Here is an 18,647-nt window from a genome sequence, read left to right as displayed (position 1 = left end):
TTGGTCTCAAGGGATATGTAACTTTAAGGACATCAGTGTAGCTTAGTCAAATACTCAAAAATAAAAATAAATACAATCTAAAATTATTTTTAGATTTTTTAAAAAATTTCCCACTGCACAGCTATAAACCAGTTTTTAAACAGGAAGCCTAAAATTAGGATTTGGCAGTGAAATAAAGTACAGCTGTTTCTTCTTCTTCTTCTCCTCCTCCTCCTCCTCCTCCTCCTTCAGAAATGACTTGTCTGGCAACATTAATACACACCATTTGAATTCAGTTAGACTTTCTCAGAGATCAATGTTTTGTTAGGGTTAATGTATATTTACACAAATTCTGTCATACTTCTCTCACAATATAACATTTCACTTAAATCTGGAGATGCAGGTGTGCGCATTGTGACCTTCTGGTTCACCTAAATAGGACTATTCACAACTCTGGGTACATCTAGCTATATCTGGATGTTCAACCACATGCCCACATGATTCCTACTGTATCAAGGGGAGAGCGGGGCTACACTGGGTGACCCCATGCCATCTCTCATATCCTAATGGCCAGGCTCCACCATCTTCCATGTGTTGTGGGAGAAGGTCTGAAGCAGAGAGCTCTACACAGTTGTTGGGTCCTCTGTGATTTAGAACACTTCGTGACCAGGGTTCTAAATCATGCGGGGAGAGTATGTAGGTAAAGAGAGGGTGGGGCCATTGAGTGGGCTGTGCTCTTCCCCTCACGCAATAGGCTTATGTGCAGATGCAAAGCAACTTTGTCCAGTGTTTTGACATCAAGTAGAATAGAGCAGGGACTTCACTCCTAGAAGTCTCGGCATATATTTTCAAGACTGATTGGCAAGAGCAAACCTATTAAACATCCCAAGATTTTTTGTTCCTTTTATATGTAGCTGACTGACCAGAGTATTTTTCTTTCATGCCCCAATACAGTAATTGTTCTATGCTTATCAACAAGTCAAATGCTTTCAGGAAAGGTTTGAAGTGCAGACATTGGTAAATTGTTCCAATGGCTGCTCAGTGGCTATTGCTGCCTTCTTATTGGCCAGGAGCTTTTTTGCAACTGCTATGGCCAGCCTCGGGGCCACAAGACAGCCACCTTCCAGGGTTATGCTGAAGCTCAGCTGCCAGTACTACTGCAGGAAAACACTTTCTTGGATTAAGCAGCATTAAGAAATTATAAATTGCACAGCAGTTGGGAACAACCATTTTCTTTACATCACTCAACTGGATTTATGTATGTATGTATGTATGTATTTATTTATTTATTTCTATACTACCCAATAGCCAAAGCTCTCTGGATATGGGGGCAACTTTTTAAGACTGTATCCAATGATACAGAGAGGGTCAATCACACAGTTTGCAGCTGTCCAACTGCCTTTTCCTCCCTTTGGTAGTTCCCTGTTTGCCTGGTATTAAATTTAAGCACAGATGTCACTTGCTAGCCTTCATTTTTCCTCCCAACCAAATGCAGCACTCTACTTCATAATGAACAGACAGAAGAATTCATACTTAAACCTAGCAGGCCCCAAGGGCTCTTTTTCAGATACTTCCGGTCTTCCCAAAAGACTCATGAAACTTGATTAAACTAAAAATTGCATTTCATTTTCCTGTTTTGTTTAGCATTTAAATGTAGAAAGTTACAGCTGGATAATAGACATTTATTGTCCTATGTATTTCTATTCCAGCAACGAACATTTGCATAACATTGTCAGTTGTTTAGAGTCTGTATTTCCTCCATGTTCTCAGAAACAACAACAAAAAAACAGTTTTTCTACATTGTGTGCACTGAAATTTTTAATAAGACAGCTTAAATGGATTTGATTAGATAAATTAAAAAAACATAAATCAAAATAACTGTGAACATTTTGATTTAGCAATAAGTTGCATGGCTAGAAACAAGTATATTCTGAGTTGGCTTTTTTGGCTTGGTGATTTACCATGAAGTTCTGATATTCTTATCTTTGTTGCATTTACTCCTTTGTATCATAGTACTACGGTGATAGTCAAATACACTAACCATGCAATGGTATGCATGTGTACTCAGAACTAAGCTGCACTGGGTTCAATGGGGTTTAATTCCAGGAAAATGGATATAGGATTGCAGGATAAACCTCAAATAATAGTACCATTATCTTACATTTTAGCATGGCCAGAGGAATCATTATGTATATCTCCCTAGGAAGTTGAGCTGGGAATTCTTTAAATATGTTTATTCAGAAGTTAAGTCCTACACAGCTCAATGTGTCTTACTATGCTTAGGATTGTACTGTAAGAATCTATATGTAGGATAGGATTGCAGCCTCAGTCATCTATTTATTCTGTTTCAGTCCCAAATATGTCCTCAAGCTGGACATATTTCATTTTCTTGCTACACTCTGTGCACCTTTACAGAACTTATTCAATCTTCTTTCCACATAAATCTTCATAAACATCTGATGGAGAAGAGGTAGGGATCTTCATTGTTTGACTGCTATAAATGGATAGAACAATACCACAGTAATTAGGAGTCTAAAATTTTAGACTGGCCTTGCTTGCCCAAGTCAAATACTGTAGTTACCACCCCACCCCACACACACACCCGTCAAGCCTCTTCAAACACCCTGTGCACCTTTATGCAGCCAAATCCGACACTATCCCCTCTTGCTGGTTCTTTCCAGACAGAAAGCCTGGGTAGGACAAGGGAAAGCACCCCCTATTAGAACTGGCTATCTAAAGGCGTGTGGGGTATTACTTTTAAACACTGGAGCCCAACAGTGCACATCCCCGCCCCCTGCTTTGCCTTTCCTGAAGAAAAGCGGATGGGACGAGAGAGCAGGTCCTGTTGGATCCCTTTGCCTTAAGATGTTCCACGCACATTTAGACAGCTGAGTGACGCTAACATTCCACCCTACCCCCAATTGCCATTCTTACTCCAGAATAGAAAAGGCCAGCTCTTTGCCTTGGCCATGCAGGTGTCAAACCATCCCCAGCCTTACCAAATTTAGCAAAATTTGCCATAGTAAATCTTATTAATAGTTGGTAGAAAACCTAGGAAACCTGACTTTACAGGAATTTCCCTGGTTTTAATGTGGTCACAACAGAAACGTGTCAGCCTCTCTGCCATTTTCTCAATGAAAAAAATTCATTCACTGAAGTTTTTTGTCCCATAGCACAAATAGCAACTTTAGGAGAGGGTTGATTCTAATCAAGTCAACAGCAAGTAGAAAGGATACCCCCCTCCCCCTTCCCCAGTACCATGCTCTTGATCCAAACTGGCTACCCATCCATGGCTGTTTTGATCATTTAAAAAACCCACTGGAGAGCTTGTTCACAAATCTCCTACATGGTCTAGTTTAAAAAAGGTAAAGGTGTCCCCAACCAGTCGTGTCCGACTCTAGGGTGCGGTGCTCATCCCCGTTTCTAAGCCGAAGAGCCAGCGCTGTCCGAAGACGCTTCCGTGGTCATGTGGCCGGCATGACTGAACACCGAGGTGCACGGAACGCTGTTACCTTTCCCGCCGAGGCGGTATCTATTTATCTACTTGCAATTTCTTGCTTTCGAACTGCTAGGTTGGCAGAAGCTGGGACTGAAGACGGGAGCTCACTCCGTCACGCAGCACTCGGGTCTTGAACTGCTGACCTGCCGACCTTCCAGTCTGCAGTTCAGCGTCTTAACCACTAAGCCACCGCGGCCCTAGCTGGTCTAGTTTAGCTCTTAGGAAATGATGCTTTCCCACCACACCCACTTTTCCTGTACTAGGAAAAATAGGCAATTATATCCTTACTGTGGCAACTAGAAGTGAGTGGCTACTAAACAGTTTGTGTTAAGGTCAAATATAAAAGCAGGGTCCCCAGTCACACTGAGAGTTCCACTCACATTCAAGCGAACACAAGTAGAACTTCCTTTCAGATCTTGCCAATTCAGCATGGCAACGTCTAAATTGAAGGGGAGGTGCTGGGGGCAGCATAAGAACAAGGCCAGCATGCGTGACTCCATTCCAGTACACATGTTATGCCTTCAGGTGTACAAGCAAACGTCAGAACAGGGCTTCTCTTTCTCCAGTTTCACAGCTTCCAATATGTCAACCCTCCTTCTTTCTCCACAAATGTGAATCCAGTTTCAGCACTCCAGCCTTCCTCCACCCCTGAATTACATGCTGTTCCAAAAGTTCAAATAAATCACTTCTTACAAAGTCAATTGCAATATATGCTCACTAAACCAAACTGATTTCAGGAACACAGGAATACATAACTGGTGGCTCGCCCCACCAAAAAACCTTGAAGTTACAAAACCATTGTAGCTAGCAACATCATCTCCTATCTCCTCCTTTAACCCCAAGAAAGTGGATGCAACGGGAAATTACTTTCTACAAAGGGCCAAACTAGATGTTACATCATCAGATAGAAAAAATATGTACACTTGCAATTGGTAAAGGAAAATAAATGAACATTTTCTGAATATATGTTTGCAGAATATCTCACCAATCCCCTGAAAGGGGTACTTCAAAATGTCACCGCTCTGCAGAGCATACCAAAGAGAAAAATGTGGCTCTTTGCTTTGTGTGTGTAGGGCAGCATAAACCTCACTAGGTTTACACAACACTGTGAACATGTGATAGGAGTTCAGATTAAGAAAAATGCTGCAGAAAGGTGACAGTTACCTTTCCACTTTACTCTGGTGACCACATATGTCTGTCCCTTTTAACAGTATGTCTTAAAATAAAACACTATGACTGTGCAAGTGTTAGAAAAAGCTAGGTGAGTTAGGAGTGTCAATACTACTACTACTGCTGCTACTACTATTAATACCATCATCTGCCTGGTTTCGTAGACGAGGGTCCTGTACAAAAGTAGACTTTGGAAAGAAGCCCCTCTGCAAATGCATGTAGGCAGTTCCATCTGTCTGCTTGCACAGGGGCTGCTTTCTGAGGCTGGAACCCCATACAACTGTGTTTTTCAGGAAGAGGAAAATTTAAAGTATTTTGTGGACAGACAGGACTAGCTTTGGGGGAGGTCATTTTCTTTAGACTAGTTTGGGAAATTATCTGTTAACCTGACGTGAAGAAATTTCTCTGATATTTTCTTGTTCAAAATTATTTTCTTAGCCTATGAATGCAAAAGTTATACTAATGACATTAGTGTTCAAACCCACTGGACTTGAAATGTTAGAAACACAATAATTTCTCCCTTGTGTCAGAACTTTGAGAGCTAGGATTTAATATTCTGATCATTTGAGTTAAGTGGGAACATCTTGAGGGCAAGAGATGGAAATCTTAAACCACATTTCTGTGCTTTACAGCTTTTCCTCCTACCAGTTGATAATCACTCTATTTGAAAAGGACTTCACATTGTGCCTGTTTTCACAGCTTGTCCTGTAAGATCCAGTCCTTCCTTTAACACAGTCCTGTCAGTCACTGGTTGTGCTGTTATAAAGTAATCCCTTCATTACCTAAATAAAATCTCTCTGATTCAGCTAGTGCTAACAGTGTTTCTGATTATTTCTCACCATTTCTCATGGTATTGAATGTGTTTTCTTCTGTAAACTTCTGTAAATGGGCAGACCATTGAGGCAATGTAAGCTATTAAATTGCATAATTTCTAAAAATGATTGGCTTAAGCATGTTAGAATGCACCCCAAATGACATTCAGTTCATACAAGAGTTGCCCTAATCTTTTAAATCTGCACAATTTGTAATCCACCCCCTCCTCCAGATCCCAAATGAATGCAGCCCTCAGTCTCTGTTTTGTGGTGTATATTTAGTTAGTTATTACATTTTAAAACCTCTCAATAACTGATGTTTTTGTTGTAATGTCAAGTAGTGCTTTAAAATGAGTTTCGGTGCTGGGCAAGCATAACCTGAAATTTGTTGACCTTCTACTATGCATTATTTAGTTAGTTAAATTGACTTGTAGATTGCTTACCATATCTGAAATGATGGTTGGTGGTTTATGTTCCGCTTGGTGGGTTGCACGTTGTCCATGCTGGGTTAGCAAACCAGAGATCCATCTTCCAAAATATTTATACTATCATACTTGCCCCCTTTTTAGTCACGCACAGTATTGGCTTTATAACAGGAGACAACCACAGTGACCTACAACATTTCAGGTTATTGTCCATCTTTTGTGCATTGGCTTCCTGATGTTGCAGGGAGATCGCTGTAATACATTTATTGTGAAGTTAATCAGGGCCTGTAGGAAATAAGAGTCCTGCTTGAGATTCCATCCCATTGTGAAATTTGCACCCTGGATGATGTACTGTAATCTCTTCTCTTATATCTGTGCTTTCCCTCTTTTCTACAAAGGAAGAAGTCCCTTTCAATCCAGTATGCACTCATAGCAGTAGTGTCCTAATTGCATGAAAAACCCATGTGTCCAGTAAAATTATGTTTCCTATATATATAAGCCCCATAACTTATCTATTTAAAAGCATTTTAATTTACCTATTTAAAAGCATAATCTATTTAAAAGCATGTGGATGTAGAAATACACATGCAAGTGACGGTGTGTGAGTGTTCTGTAGTTAGTCCTTCTTCGTGAAATGGCAAGCATTCCTGGGTTGTGCTAACATGCGGTCCAGCTGACAATGAGGCATAGTTTTGTACCATCCCATTCACTGGTTATGTCTACAGCTGCTGTACTCTGTGGTGAAAAATGACTGACTGGTCTCTTAATTGTAAAGCAGAACTGTAAAGGTCACCATAAAGCATCTGCTATACTGAGCCATGCTTATGAATAACTGGGAGATTACGATATCATCAACCCATTCTTATTAAATAATAGCTGCAAGGAGGCATTGCAGTGCATATATTCAGCCACTTAACTCTTGCTACTTTATTATTTGGAAGCAAATTGCTCACACAGATGTTGCCCTAGGACAAATAAAATGGAATAGCTGTGATAAATCTCATTTGTTGTGAGGAAATAAATTTATATAGACTGCACAAGGGGTCCCTAATTAATCTAATAGAACTCTTTACATGGTGAGGACAACAGAAGACAAAATCATAGCTATCCCCCAAAGACTTGGAACATTTGTCACAGAATGCAAATAAAATAAAAATCTTTCCTATTTGAAAATATTTTTAGATTACCCTACATGGTTTGAAACGTATCCACCCCTCACCATACCATGCAGTGGAAATAGAAAATGATGCAAAACACATCATATTATTCACGACAGTTTCAAATTGTAATCATCTCAAACAAATGTGAAGGCTTCCTTTGCTCCCACAGTTTTTATTCCTTTGTATACACAGGAGGTGATTCTGAAGCAAATGTTTCCTGATAAACTGATTTCTCCTGTCATGGATAGCAGCCGTTCCTTGAAATGTGTAGCATTCTGAATTTTGGTAAATATTTCTCCTCTTGAGGATCTGTTTGAAAAGTGTATGTTTGATTACATTATCATATTCAGAGTGGGTGTACGATTGGGTTATTACGTTTTCCTGACAGCCAGTCATCTTTCAGGCAGGCAGTAGCTTTGTACTGCACCAAAATAAACACAATACGGGTTGTGCTATGGGCTATGCTGCCCAGAGACACACTCTCACACTCATTCAATGATGAACATTTTTACTGTGGCAACTTCGTTGATTTAAGTATAAAGCTAGAATGACATACTTGGATATGGATTTGAGTGTTGTTATATCTAAGACAGGATTTTTAATATAACTGTCATCAGTTTGTTCAAAATATATTTTCCATTCTGTCTTCTTTCAGTAATTTCAAGCAATTTGTAGAATCTCACAAGCAAAATTAAGCTGTGGAAGTTTTAACTTTATCCTTTATTGGTTGTAGCAGGACTTAGGAGACTGTAATTAGCAGCAGGGAAGATTAAACCAAAGAAGGCCGGGTGCAATATAGAGCAGACTTATGGTGCAAATTGTAGAGTGGATTCCTTTGAAAAAAAAATCATAAGAGCGTGGTATTGTAGCTACTGACCCTGCAGGGAACTCTGTGGGTCAAAAGACTTCCTGGTTCTTTAAAGCTGCTGACTCTGGACTGGGTTCTCAGCCTAAGTAATTCGTCACTCAGGAATGTATGCGAAAGTTTGGGAGTAGACAGATCTGCTCCCAAATGACCCATCACTGCATGCCTGCTTGATCACCTAATCATCCACCTGCTTGCTACCAGCCCTGACAGCTTGCACTGCATGCTGTCATTGTACTACATTGGCCCATTGTGCCTCTTTGTGTGGCATGATGGTCTATTGTACTGAAGAAATACCTGGAACTGGAATGGAATTGTGCCAGGCTCAAGTATATCCTGGTCCATTATGATGTAGTTCTTATACTGGAAGAAATGGAGCTTAACTAATGTATCATGCATAATACTGATGATTCAGGTACTGTTCTTCCCTGAAAGCTCACATGGTAGGTTCATGGATCTCAGCCTAACTTGCTGGATGATTGTGAAAATAAAATGAGTATCTATGGTCACTAGTTTGAAATGTATAAATTTTAGTTCTGTTCATGCAACAAATGACCAAACACAGGGGAGAAGTGGAATCACAGTGGTCATCCCTGTCCTTGATCTACACACATTCACTAGAGCAGGGGCAGGCAACTGGTGCCCCCCAGAAGTTTTGGACAACAGCTCCCATCAGCCCTAGTCAGCATTGCCAACGGCCGGGGATTTTAGGAGTCAAAAACATCTGGAGGACACCAGCTTGCTTACTTCTGCACTAGAGTCTAACAGAAGTGCCTGTTTCTTCCCACAGCAGCCCCTCCAGCCCCCTGAAACTGGTACACAGAGAGTCAGGAGCCCCTGCTGAATGGGGTGAGCTGTGCGTGTGGGAGGGGGGATCCCCCAAAATCAGGCAAAGGGGCCTTTCTCAAGCAGAGCCCTTCCTGTCACTGAAGGTCCATTCCTCTTGTGGAAGGCAGATCCTGGATCCAACCCAATACCTGTTGGAAAATTGATTTTATTTGCAATTAATGGGAACAACAAATGTCAAGAAACCATCCAGCACATGTCTAGCTCTATAATGTTTTTGTATGATAGATAGATAGATAGTTAGATAGATTAATGTATCTGTGTTTTCTGTTTTCATTTAAGAAAAAGAAAGAAAATGACTGCCAGGATCTTATCCAGTTGGTTATGAGCCTGCCATTTCTCCTGTATGGAAGAAACTGTATCTTTATAGTTACCCTGCTCTCATTTGTGAACCATGTGGAAACTATGTTTTTTCTGGAATTACAAAGAAAAATGTTTTATGTGAACAAAGCCTTAGTGTCAATGTTTGGTGCGCGCACTGATTTGTATTGGATTTAATATTCTCAAACTTTTCTTACCTTCTTTATAGCTTTATTTTATATTTATGGCTTCATGAACATTGATTTTAATTTTACGAGAATAAGCACTGTAAATGTTCTCTCATCCTCATTTATTACTGGTTCCTATGTTAGCAGCAGAGCAGTTTTCCTTTATTTCCTGAATGGGCTGATTATTATTGTAGGTTTAGCTGGAGACTCGTTTGTCAGGTTATTCAGAATCTAACTACTTTGTTGGTAAGCTTCAATCCATTTCTTGTTCAAAACACTTTGGTGTGCTCTCTGGTGTTATTATTTACAATGAAGAGCCTATTTCCCAGTATTTACTATGATCTGTTGTGGTGAATAGCAGGATGTTGTTTATCTTGAATTTTATGGGTGGTGTTAGTAAATGATTCACCACATTCTTGAATCAGTTTTAGCTTTTATCATTAAATGTAACAACAGTCTACTTGCAGTTAAGTATTTGTGGTAGTCTGGTGCCTTAAAATGAAGGAAATGATATTTTAGCACTGACCCTTGAATAGGGATGGGTTAGAATTTAGTTTTAGTTCAGTTTTGATAAGAATTTACAAAAATTGCAAATCTCTTCATATTTGGAAGAGAACGATTAAACAATTTGAATGCATGAAAATGTGAGACTGATAGAATCACCCATCCCTTCTGCTGAAATAGGCTTCCCTTCTGTGCTTTTTGTCAACATGGGTAGATGATTATGTTCACTGATTTAATCTGGTATTGTATATGGAACAAAAAAAAAACTATGAAAGAGTCAGGACATTCTGCAAAATCTTCCTTACTAAGACTCTGCTACATTGTAATTCATTAGGAAGTAAGTGGATACATATCCTGTCCTTGGTTTATCTCATTGACTGCCTTTAAAAATCTTATCCAGGTGAAACCACTGATTTCCAGGCTGTTTATACAGAGACCTCATAATCACATATAGCTCTGTTTCATTTCCATTTAGTTGGAAGCTGTCTCGACTGCTCTCCAGCAGACATAAAAAGAAAAAAAGGAAAGAAAAAAGATGTAGTCATTGCAGTTGCTTATATAGATTTATACATTGGTAACTTCTCTGAGATTTACTTGACTTTGAAATAGTGCATATTCAACTCATCCAGGTCCATTTCCTCCATTCTCTGAAAACGTCAGTCTCCCTTATTGAATGAACTCTTCCCCCATTTTCAGGAGTAGCCAGACATGATACAAGAGCTTGCCAACTGTCAAATAGGGAACTACTCCTTAGTTCACTTGAGCTTGTTGATTAAGCCAATAAAACTAAGCAGCCATGTTCCTAACATTGGCTCTTTGCTGCATTCTATACTTTTTGGACTGTGTCCTGCTGGATGTATTGCTCCAGTAGGGCTAAGATTGAAAGCCTTTTCTTCACAAAGTGAGCCACAGCCCTAGACCAGCAATAGGTACTGCTGGAAGAATAGTTGGACCCTAGTCTGCACCCTCTCATGACCCCCCCCCACTCCCCAGTGGTCATATGCTCCATTTGTTTACATGACTGCATCTATTACCTCTTCAACTTGCAAAAGAATATGGCAGAGGTAGGCTAAACTGGAACCCTTGCTGCTTTCAGCAATATGATACAGTACTGACCTACCTGCATATAAGTAATTGGCATCCAGCATTGTCAGATACATGTCTGACCCTGGGGGCTCCAGCAGAATTATATAATAAACCCGAGTGATATAGATACTGTGAATTTCATTTTGATAGACATGATGTAAATAAAACTAGACTATATGTTTTATAATTTTTTTGTTAAAGAGGTAGATGGGTTGCATGTGTAGGACATAGAATCCAGGCCATACTAAAAGTTCTATGTGCAGGAATAGAGCGACCCAGTATGAAGCCCACTTTTGTGCATGTATAATCCACCTGCCAGGGCTGTATGTGAACCATATATCTTAGAACCTTGCTCTGCAGATTTTATCTCCTTTGTTTGGTCTGTGAATTTTACACCGTGTTCTTGCTGCCTTCTGAATCTGCTTCCTTGTTCAACTTTGCCTTCTACCTTTTGAATCTTGCACTTTAGTAGATACAGTCATGCAGTTTCCAGACTAGCCTTATTTCTGCAGTGTATATTGTGCCAGCTACTACAAGTCTGCCAACGATCAGGGCATATGTGCCCTTTTCTGCCCAGATGTAATCTGTTCGGAATCTTTCTGTGACCATCAGCTCTATTTCAGACCTATATGACTCTTTGGTCAGATGCTAAAAAAAATGCTCACTACCTAGAAAAGCTAATCTTTCAAGGAGTATGCACAGAATCAACGATCACATGCTTTGGCTGGGAAAGAAGGACAGCGCTGCCGTAGATTCTCCCCTCTCCCTACCCTTTTCACCTTTTAGTAGCACCACTATAGCTTCTCACTAGGCATAACACAACCTTCATTTCATCGTACATCATGTTGTCAAATGTTCTTTACCTTATCACAATTTGTACCAGCAGTGTTGAGTCTTTTATCTGGTCTTGTAACTCTAACCTTTCTCAGTGTGAGTGACCATGCCAGGAGCAAACATATTTATACTGCTATTGATTGGCTTGGTTTGTTGAGGCTCTATATTGTTCTACCCAAAGGGAAACAAAATTCTCCCAATGTGGTCTCTCACTTGTTATATGTCACCAGAATTTGCAGTTCAGTTTCACAGCTACACACAATCTAATCAGTGTAAAATCCTTACTTGGAAGTGATGGTTATTTATTTTAGTTCTGAAAGGGACAATCTCTTAAAGAAAACAGATTGTTTGGGTGGAGTTTAGGCTTATTAGAAAGTTAAAACATTAAAAAATTGCACTAGTTTGTTTATTTTATTTCTACCAAAATATAGCATTCAAGATGGATTACAGAAACAGTTAAAATTAATTAAAACAATAATATAATACATTAAAATACAGTAAAACATAACAATTACAGAAAAAATATTAAAAACATCACCCAACCGAACAGACCCACTTACAGGCTAAAGGCCTTCTTAAATACAGTGGTCTTTGCCTGCCGACGGAAGGACAATAGAGAGGGAGCAAACCTAGCCACTCTTGTGGATGCAGACAAACTGCATAGGGTTTAGAGGAGGGCAACAAAGATGATCAGGGGACTGGAAACAAAGCTCTATGAAGAGAGACTGAAAGAACTGGGCCTGTTTAGCCTTGAGAAGAGAAGACTGAGGGGAGATATGATAGCGCTCTTCAAGTACTTGAAAGGTTGTCCCAGAGAGGAAGGCCTGGATCTCTTCTTGATCATCCCAGGGTGCCGGACACAGAATAATGGGCTCAAGTTCCAGGAAGCCAGATTCCGGCTGAACATCCGGAAAAACGTCCTGATTGTTAGAGCAGTATGACAATGGAACAAATGATCTAGGGAGGTGGTGGGCTCTCCCACTCTGGAGGCATTAAAGATGAGGCTGGACAGCCATCTGTCAGGGATGCTCTGACTTGGATTCCTGCATTGAGCAGGGGGTTGGACTCGATAGCCTTGTAGGCCCCTTCCAACCCTACTATTCTGTGATTCTATGATTCTATGATTCTGTGTTTTGCCTACCTCTAACTGAGATTCTGGACCGATTTCCGTTATGTAATATTCTATTAAAGACATTTGGTTTGGGCTAAGTAGAGAAAGGAGAGCAACTGGATGTCTTATCCATCAATATCTCTTACTCATATATGTTATTATACTCCAAGTCAATTTTCTGGAGGGATCATCTAGAGAATGCAAAAGTTCTGGAAAATTCATTCATTTCTAGTTCATTTAGCACCTCTCTCCACTTCTCAACTGCATCCTTCCGTAGTCTCCACACTACATCCCCATAGGCCTATTAAGGCTGATTTTCTTCAAGCATGCATCAGCTACCGTGTCCTTCGCAGTTCTATCTCTGACACCAGGCTCCAACATTCTTGGCTCTGTCTTCATCCGCTGAAGACTTTTAGAAAATGGATTGTAAGCATGCGAGACTGGCCTTTTAGTGGAGTCTGGTTTTGAAAGTAATAATGTAGTCTTAATTGCATTGTGTAATTCCAGCCTTTCGACCCAGCAAAATTAAGGTACAAAAAACAACTCTTACAGTAGAGCTGGAATTGTTCTCTTTTTTCTTAACACTTTTACCAGAATGTCTGCACAAAGCCATCCAGGCCATAATCAGCAACTAATGAGTTAAGATCAGAGCAGAAAAGCAAAAGGAAGATTTCTCCTCTGACTGTCATGCCATGTTGTCTGGTCTTTTCCTCTGGTTCCGACATCCTTCACCTTTCAAATTGAGATTTCTTCCATGTTAAAGGCAATATGTAGTTTGACCCTCAGTCTACATAGGAGAGAAAAAGGAGCTTTCCATCTGGGGGGTGCAGTATCACACTGTGAGGGGCCATTGGGGGGCCACCATACAATCCCTCAGGTTTCCTTGGTTGCCTAGCAACAGTAGCCAGTTACAGGTAGGGCTGGGTAAATCAAAGGAAAGAGAATCAGGACAAGGGCTCTTTAAATGGCTCAAAGACTCTGAGGGAGAAGGAGGAAATGGGGCAGAAGTATAGGATAAAAGCCTGAATGCTGGAAGCACAAGGGGAGAAGACGGGCAAAGAGGCTCAGGAGGTGTGGGTGGAAGAGCATTAGGCAAGGGGCAAAGACCAGAAGGTACAAAAAGGGGTAGCAGGAAGGAAAAAGGACCAGTGAGTTTATTTGCAGATCAAGGAGCTGGATCAGAGGACTGACTGCTAGGAACTGTACAATTGTAAAATACAGTACACACAGCAGCAGACAGGAAAGTACAAGACCAACAGGACAAGAAAAGTCTTTCCCACCTCTACAGCATATTCAGTACCAGATCATCCTGACCCCACAATTACATACAGCTTGCACCACTATGTAGGCATTCATTCTGATCCTGCAGCTACTTACCTGTGTTATAGTGTTTGCATCCACCCTGGCTCTGCAGCTACTTGCCTGGTCTCTTGGCATTCTTTCTGATTCTACAGGTAATTAACCATATCACTCTGTAAGCATTCATCCTGGTCTTCTAGCTATTTATTTTGCTTCATGAACCTTCGTCCTGGTTCTACATTGCTCCGGGGCTATTCCATTTTATCCTGCAGCTACTTAATTTGGATCCTAAGAAGGGATTCTGCTCCAGCAACTAATAACATGAATGATCCTGTGCTGTAACAAGGAATAATAAAGTCTAGAGGTTCTATATTTATCTTGTCATATTGTTTTTTCTTGGGGAAAAGAGGGAAAGTGACATATCTCCTCGGATGGAAGGGGACCCATATGACACACACAGCAACCCCCTCCCCCCACTGGAACTATAGTCTCTTTGATGATAGCATGTAGTCAGGTACTTGCCAAGCCACAATATGTGGTGGTCAGGTTACATATGGCTTAGTGAGCCATATGCAACACCGCTAATAACCCATAAGGTTAACCTTATGAGTTATAGCTGTGTATTGGCAATGGTTTTCCAATGTGACACTGAAATCTGTAAATGGAGATAATCAAGATGCAAACAGGTCTTCAGCAGTTAATAGCTTGCATCCCCCCTTGGCTTGCCTGCCCTCTCATATGTTCCTTATTCTGAGACATCAAAATTTTGTTATATCAACAACCGCTGTTATTTATAGTGCAAAATAGTGATCTATTAAAGCAGATGGATTACTAGTTGGCACCATATTTTGGAGTGCAGTGGGTGGTGGCGATCTGGATCGGGACTACAGTGGAGGAAAAGGATTAAAGCTATCCTACTTTCCATGCTAGGGTCCTGATCTGAATTGGACCCCTGTGCTATGAACAAAAGACGTAGATGCTAGCTAAGTCTTTAAAGTAAGGTCTGCTTTGGCCCTGAAATAGCCAAAAGCCATGTCCATGACATATTGGATAACAATGTATTTCACTGAAATGTTCAGGTAAGCATCCATAGTGTAGCTGCATGTGCTAGGTTTTCCTACCCTCCCGTAAATTTGTGCGATCCTGATTTGGATTGTGACCATGGTGTTCTAGGAGGGGGGCTTAAGTCTTTCCCCCACCTGCTTTTTTTCTTGAAATGCCATCCCCCTGTAAGGGGGGTTAAAAAAAGCTGACAGAAGTCAGTCCCCAATCAAATCTTTCTGAGAAATGAGCAGTTACTTTTTTACATCCTTCATTTGGCATCATAAATTGTATATCAAGTGGGTCCTCATGCTTTTATGTGTATAGTTTTCAACAAATCAAGTTAAAATCAACTATTTCTTTAAGTGCTTTCTGAATGTATTTTAAAGTTTCATGCAGGTGCTTTTTGTTTTTTTAGTAATATAATCTTTGGAAGTTTGAACCGCACACACACACACACACACACACACACACCCCAAATTCCTTCCTAAGAGCAATCAAGTGTCAAATATACAGATGGTGCCAGCCTGCGTTTGGAAGTACATGCTCCATTTATTCATTATAAATGTGAAAGCTTAAATGCACAAACACCCAGTGCTGTTTTGTGTACCTGTCACTTTGGAACATTTAATGAACATTGATCATGTTCATTCAGACATACATTTGAATTAAGCAAATAGAAGTGCTTTTTCAAACTCTGTGAGAACCTTTCATTCTGAATCATATTTGAAAAGCCCCAGGATGTACCTGGGAAGACCAGTTATCCATTTCAATACATCTTAAAGCAATATTAATCCCAATAAAATGTGATCCACTAATAGGAAAGCTATTACAGTTTGAGAAATCTGTTGGCACAGAACATTCCACTTCCTCTTGAAATAACCGTCAAAACTTTATTCTGTGATTTGTCTAGTAGTATATAAATATGGTTATAATCCTATGGTGTCACTCGTTAGTGGAGATTTGTTATCCAACAAGTGGGAGCTTAAATGTTAAGGCTGCAGTTTACAGACAAGTACAAATATTTTGATAAATACCATATGGGTACACATGGTGCTTGGCTTTCAAAAACTGAAGTCCTTAGTACCAACAACCTTCTTTTAGATGGGCTTACGAGGAGCTCAACTTCAATACCAGCCACTTAGAGTCAAATTTGCTACCTCAATGCTTTCCTATAGGGGAGAAATATAGGTGAAAAGATAGGAGAGGAAACCTTTCCCCAAAGTGGAAGACCTACTGTTCCAACTACCCTTTTCTTTCTTTGGGATATGTACAGATACTTGCATTAAAAAGTCATGGTGCGGTACTGTTTTTGAATAATAATTCCAGCTTCCTTACTCTCCAGAGCTGGGCAATAGAGCTTTGATCAGGAACAACTGGAACACCATTTATTGAACCAGAAATTTCATCAAATGAGAGTGAAATTAGTTCACCTCAGTTCCGAACTCTGTAACAATTCCTATAGTTTCACTCGAAGTGCCAAGGGGAAGCAGTAACCATATGTGGGGGAACACTTGCTCTTGGCAACAGGCATGGCCAAATTGCTAGGCTAACCATGGGAGGGGTTTCCCATCTTCCCATATCAGCCTTGCTGAACTAGGAGAAAATAGGGTTTTGTTTGTCACCAAATACAAAACGGTTGATGTTTTTCTCCAGGAAATTGAAGAATCAGAATGTCCTGCGGATCATTATTGCTTCCCCAGTTTGGGAAAGTGTGTTTGGAGATACAAGCCCAATGCCAAAATGGGTTTCTTCTTCTCACACTAACCCCGTGTTAAGAAGGTGCCAGCCACCATTCATACTCCTTCCCCCTGCAACAGGATAAGATGTGTTTCTGAGGCTCAAGATGGCTTTCTCCTTCCTACCAGGACCAAGCCAGCCATGGTTCAGTGGCAGTCGGGCTCCCTCTCTGATTGGTCCTGCTTCCACATCAGCGACCCCAAAATGGCATCCAGCAGCAACTTGAGTCTAAGGATGCTGAGAGAGCAGTGAAGGTATTCTAAGTAATTCTCCAACACTGTTCCATAGAGCTTCTTCTCTTTTCCCAGCTCAGCACAGTTACTAGCAGTGTGATTCCCTTCTCTCCTGAGCAAGCTGCCTATCCTCCCCGCTCCAAGAGATGAGCAAGAGCACTGGTGCCTTCAAGCTGAGGCACACATTGGAAACTGACCCAAGATATTTGAAGATCTGACATAACTGATTCATGTGCAAAGTTTCAAGGGTTCCTCCTTCCTCCCTCTGATATTTTTTGTGATGGATTGCTAAGGGATGTTTATCATACATATATTTTCCCAACAAGCTTGGGCAGCATTTCTATACCTCCCCCTTTGCTGACAATTGGCACTTCTGACCAAATATAGGTGTGACAAAAAAAGGAAGTTCCCCTAGAAATGTCCAAAGCAAAAGCTTTATGGGAGAGCCTTCTGTCTACTTCTCAGATGTATTATTAGAAGCCTACATGCTTTTAGCCCAGGAGATTTCTGAAGAGAAAGTGTGATAGAATTATTAGAGGAATTATTAGAGGATAGAGGAAATGATTAAGATCTTATGTCTAGAACTCCCAGGATCAGATAAAATTCCCAATTTTTCTAGCAATTCCCTTAAAAAAAACCCACCTTGTGATCTGGTACAGAACAGATGAATTTGAGAAACTGATTTGTATGATCAACAGATTCCCACTATATTTCCCTGTGCCAAGGCTATGTTTTGCAAAGGGCATGTCTCTGTTGAAACCAGGCAAGGGATTTCCCCTTGAAAGGAGGCTGGGCAAATGTCTGTACACTACTCATGCATTAGTAACTTTGTGCCTGTATATGAATAAATACTGTTTTAACTAGTATTCCATCCTGCACCAGAGTTTGTGTGTGCAGAGGATCAGACGTGTATGTGCATATGTTATTCATAGGTTTTGACACTGGTTGTAGCTGATAGTAAGTACAGAGAAGCTTTCATCTTTGCTAGTGATATTTGAGGGTTGTCTTCTGCTTCATGTTTTGAATCCTAATTTCTTCAGAAGTAAAATACACTATGGATGAACTTAGCCTTGTGCCAAAGTAATAAGGTATTTATTGTACAGCTTGAGCCAAATCAGATGAGCAGTCTAGCAGATAACAGGATTTCAAATCTGTTCAATTCTGAACATTTTCTTAAGTCTTGATAGGCCTAAAAACTTCACATGTATTCTAATTTACTTGCATTTTTAGATCTGTTGCTTCTGTTTCTCATGAATAATCTGTATTTTTCAGCTTTAATAGAGCTTTTAACTCAAGAATTCTGTTTATTAGAACTGTGCCTTTTTGTTGTATTGAAGGTGCATTGCTTTGATGATTATTACTCCATCATTGGCCCTCATTCTGTTTCCCAGTGCTGTCCTTCCACATACGCAGTTTTCTAGTCTAAATGTGGACTCTCTCTTTTATGTAGGTGCACATCACACGTTTGGGACCCATCATCATAGATACCAGAGTGAGAGCCATCCCATGGACAGTTTAAGAAGTGGTTCCAAAAGAGGTGAGTCACTGCTGAATA

General features: G+C 40.4%; 1 protein-coding gene across 1 annotated transcript in view; it reads left to right on the top strand.

The window, feature by feature from the left end:
* Positions 1 to 18,647, top strand: part of CNTN4 (contactin 4) — an 886,373-nt gene that overhangs the window by 245,160 nt on the left and 622,566 nt on the right. The window contains exon 2 of the mRNA XM_084840334.1: positions 18,543 to 18,629. The gene's annotated coding sequence lies outside the window, so the exon portion shown is untranslated. The remainder of the gene's footprint in view (positions 1 to 18,542; positions 18,630 to 18,647) is intronic.

The sequence above is a fragment of the Heloderma suspectum genome, chromosome 2, assembly GCF_057233095.1.
Source record: "Heloderma suspectum isolate Gila_16-S chromosome 2, 16-S_ref, whole genome shotgun sequence".
NCBI classification, from domain to species: domain Eukaryota; kingdom Metazoa; phylum Chordata; class Lepidosauria; order Squamata; family Helodermatidae; genus Heloderma; species Heloderma suspectum.
The sequence above is the reverse complement of the archived record's forward strand: the minus strand, read 5'-3'. Positions and strand labels throughout refer to the sequence as shown.